Source organism: Trichechus manatus, unplaced genomic scaffold, assembly GCF_000243295.1.
Source record: "Trichechus manatus latirostris isolate Lorelei unplaced genomic scaffold, TriManLat1.0 scaffold00120, whole genome shotgun sequence".
Taxonomy (NCBI): Eukaryota; Metazoa; Chordata; class Mammalia; order Sirenia; family Trichechidae; genus Trichechus; species Trichechus manatus.
Window position 1 is genome coordinate 3,676,680 of NW_004444056.1, and position 4,575 is coordinate 3,681,254.

A 4,575-nucleotide genomic window follows, 5' to 3' on the forward strand; every position below is an offset into this window, starting at 1 on the left:
TTTGCACCACCCAGGGATATTCCTTGATTTTTGTGCTATTCACAATATAATGGCTACACTATTAAGCTTAATCTGCATTATTAATATTTCCTTCATTACTTTCAGACTAAAGGTCAGTAAACTATGGCCCACAGGCAAAATCCAGCCTACATCCTCTTTTTACACAGCTGTGAGCTAAGAATGGTTTTTATATTTGTCAAGGGCTAAAAAAAAAGAAGAATAATGTGTGACAGAAGAACATATGTGGCCAGCAAAGCCTAAAATATTTGCAAAGCTTTTACAGAAAAGCTTGCTGAGATGACCCTTTGTTTAGACAACCTACAAAACAATGAACCAAGCCTTCATTTGTAGCATTTACAGATTTCCATGGCATCCGTGGCCGATTCCAAACTAGCCACCTGTGGTCACTGCATGGGGACAAGATTACACGGTAGCACCACATATAGGACTTCCCTGTACAGAACCATAGACACAAGTGACCTCAGAGCACGGGTAAGAGTAATAGAGCTACTGCTTGTTTCTAACATTTAATATAGTTTGTTTAGTTGTAAGTTAATATAATTTAAAGGAACCCTGGTGGCTCAACCATTAAGCACTCGGCTGCTAACCAAAAAAGGTCCGCGGTTTGAACCCACCAGCTGCTCTGTGGGAGAAGAGACCTGGCAATCTGCTGTCAGTCATAAAGATTACAGCTAGGAAACCCTATGAGGCAGTTCTACCCTGTCAAACAGGGTTGCTATGAGTCGGAATCGACTCAACAACACACAGCAACAGCAACAAAAAGAACAATGCAATTTAATTTTTCAGAACGACTGTTAACAGCAGCTCATGAGTCCCTGACAAGAAACTTGTGGCTCTCACAAGGACATGGCTCAGCCTGGCACCTGGCATATGATGGGCTCATCCACGACTTGGTGATGCTATGACCGTCTCGGCCCACCTGCTGCTGTCTCGGGCAGCCCAAGGGTGAGGGCAGGAGGCACTGAAGGTGAGTGTGGGAGGGATGGCCATTTCCTGAGCTGGCCCTTTCACAGGATGCCAGGATGCAGGAGGCACCTCCTACTGTGGGAGCAGCCCAGGACTGCACTCTACTCCTGTGTCAGAAGTTAACCCTTTTGTGCCCAGTGGTACATACAACGACCATGAACATTTTCAGCCTCTGGGATTTATTGGGAAGCTGCCGTACCACTGACAGTGCATCCTGCCACAAGGCAAGAGCTTTTATAACTGAAATCGAAGAAATGGGCATGTGCCACAAATCACCATTTTTACAGCATGCAGTATTGTATGATGTGTCTGGATTTTTGGTAGAAAAAATAGAAATTTTGAAAATTTTTATTTGTTACACGTATGTACCAATAACCCTGGTGGGGAATCTGTGGTATAATCAGTGGTACCTCATACCGACCACTAAACACTTAGGGTAGGCTTGTGGGAGGGGGCAAGAAAAACAAATCCATACTACCTCTCAAAAATTCAGACACTCAATGATTCAGGATGTTTCCATTAATGAAAACTCATGCTATCAACAAAAAATTCAAAGCAGAAAATAATTGGGACACCAAAGGGTTAAGGAACTAGGCTGCGGGGAGGTGGCGGGTCAGTTCCTGGGCCACTGTGTTATGATGCCTCTCAGCACCAAGCGGTAAATGGGCCTCAGAAAGGGACAAGGCAGAGCCACCGAGAGAAGACATCTTGTTTTGTTCACCAAACTGAGCCTTCGCATTTATTTCGCTGGTGGCATCCCTAGCCCTATACTGTCCAATTCAGGAGCCACACGCGGCTATTTAAAATTGTTTAAAATTGGCTGAATTTAAAATGCAGTTCCTTGGTAAAGAAAGAAGGTGGCACTTGATATGTTTCCTCGTTGCAGAAAGTTCCATGGGACAGCGCTGCTCCAGCTTTTAGTAGTACCAGTTTGAACGTTCCAGCCTTTTCTAAACCGGGCCACACTGTGCACCTACACCTGGAGCATCGATAGGGGGCGCCCTAAAGCCAGGAGGTTGATGGCAGCGAGAGTAAGCGTGAAACCCCAACCGCGGAAGGGGAATCCCAGCCACAGAGCTGGGCTTTGAAACACAAGTGGTCCCCACTGCATGCAAAAGCTCCCTTAATTGCAGACCCTAGAGGAGCAGTATTGTTGCTTAGCACTAGTCACGGCTCTCAATACAGCTTTGTTGAGTTAATCGACATATGTAGAAAGAAAGGAACAAGTACTTTAACCAGTTTCAGATCATGGCAGTACCCTGGCTTATGCTACATCCGTTGAAGCCTCAAACGTCAGAGGACAGACTGGTGGGAAATACGCTCACTGCCCTGCTGTATCCCCAGACCCTAGTTCTGACCTGCCTTAAAAAATGGGGCCGACAAATATTTGTGGAATGAGTCCTGAATAAATTAGATGCAATTCAGGACTCCCCGAAAGATTTTGTCAGCAAAGCTAGTGACCTGGACAAGTCACCTAATGATACCGCAGCAACCCACTACCTTCGGGTGGGCAGATGGCACATGACAGTTCTATCTGAGCAGCATAAATTCCTGGGAGTCTTGCTGGCCACCGCCTCCTCACTGACCTGAAAAGGGAGGCGGCACATGAGCCCACGCAGGCAACGCTGGGGCATGTGAGTGCGCGGAGGTCAGCAGGGGAGGCTGCGCGGAAGGCGGCATGGAGGCCTAGACGGGGCCAACCCCTTGACTTCTCACGGTCTGTCTGCTCTCACGGTCTGTCTGCTCTCCCGGGCTCACCCGCTCTGCGGCGGAGGATGCAGGCTCAAACCCTAGCCTGCCTCTTATGAACCATGTGACGTTGGCAGCTGGGGTGGACATCTGTTAGAATTCCCTCCCTCCATCCATTCCCCCTTCTTCAGGTATATCCCGCCAATTTTCCTTGGGGACTCCCTTCCCGCTCTTGGTCCATGTGGTTTGTGAGAGGCAAACCTCATAGCCCTGGGATGCAGGGATGAGCAGCAACCTAGGCCTGGACAATCAGGGCATTCCACTCTCACCCCCTTATTGTGATTGGTTCAGGGGTGAGCACATGACCCACCTCAGTCCAATCAGAGCCAATCCCAGGCTTTTTCTTGAACTGTTGGGAAAAGCTAAGATTTTAAGGGGTTGAGACGCCTGCTTGGGGCCAGCAACCGTCTTGTCCCTACCCTGACTGAGGACAGAGCGAGAATTCCTGAGGGCATTTGTTCCATTCCCTGGGTCAATCTGAGCTCCTGGGCTTTTCAGTTCCATTAGCCAATAAATTTCCTTTTATGTGTAAACCAGTTCGAGTTTATTTCTGTCACTTGCGACCAAAAGAGTCTGGGCTAATGTTTCAGGTTACTTAATTTCAGCGTCCACATCTGTACAATGAGGGCATACCCAAGTTCTCAAAGACTTGCTAGAGGATGAAAACTGCCCTCTACAAGCTTGGATGTGAGGGTGGTATCATCAGTCATCTGAGGTCAGTGGCCAGGGCTGAGGAATCTGGCATCCCAGTGAAAACCTGGACAGACGCCCAGCCAGGAGCAAGGCTGAGAAGGAAAGATGGTCAAGAGTGAAGTGGAACAAGGAAGGACTGAGCAAACAGAATCTGGAATCACATGCTTCTATATATACCTATCAACACCTCTTCTGGTCTGGGCCTTTGAGGAGGCTGGTGAAAGAGCTGATGGGCTCCCACTAGGATGGCTAAGATTTAAAAAATTAAAAAAAAAAAAAACCCAGAAAATAACAACTTGGTGAGAATGTGGGGAAATTGGAACCCTTATTCATTGCTGGTTGGAATTCAAAATGGTACAACCTTTGTGGAAAACAGTGTGGTGATTCCTCAAAAAACTAAGCATAAAACTACCATATGACCCAGTAATTCCACTCTTTTCAAGTCCAAAAGACTTGAAAGCAGAGACTCAAAAAGAGATTTGTACACCATGTTCATTGCAGTACTATTCACAATACTAAAAGGTGGAAACCACTTAAATGCCCATCAACAGATGAATGGATAAACAAAATGTAGTACATACATACAATAGAATACTACTCAGCCAACAGAAGAAACGAAGTCTTGATACATGCTACAATATAGATGTAGCTTGAAGACATTATACTGAGTGAAATAAGCAAATCACAAAAGGACAAATACTGTATGGCCTCATTTATATGAAAAGACAAGAAATGGCAAATGTATAGAGATCAAAGTTTCTTAGTGGTTACCAGGGACAGGAAGGAGGGGAAGGAGGTTGGTTAACGGTGATGGAAAAATGGCATTGATTAAGGCTAGCGTTGCACAGTCAATAATTGTAATTGATGTCAATAAGTTGCACACCTGTAAAAAATTGAATTAGCAAAAGTTGTGGAATAGATATACTTACAAAAATGGCAAAAAAAAAAAGAGTAGGTGCTGAGACTGCTTATGTACAACCAAAAACCTCACAGGATTTTGTTCCTTGGTTTGAAGGTTTAGGGTCATGGTTTCACTGGACATTCCAGTTAATTGGTCTAATATTGTGTTTAGTGCTTCTGTTCTACTTCCTAGACTGTTTCGTAGTGCCTGGGTCTTAAAAGCTTGCAAGCGGCCATCCAAGGCAT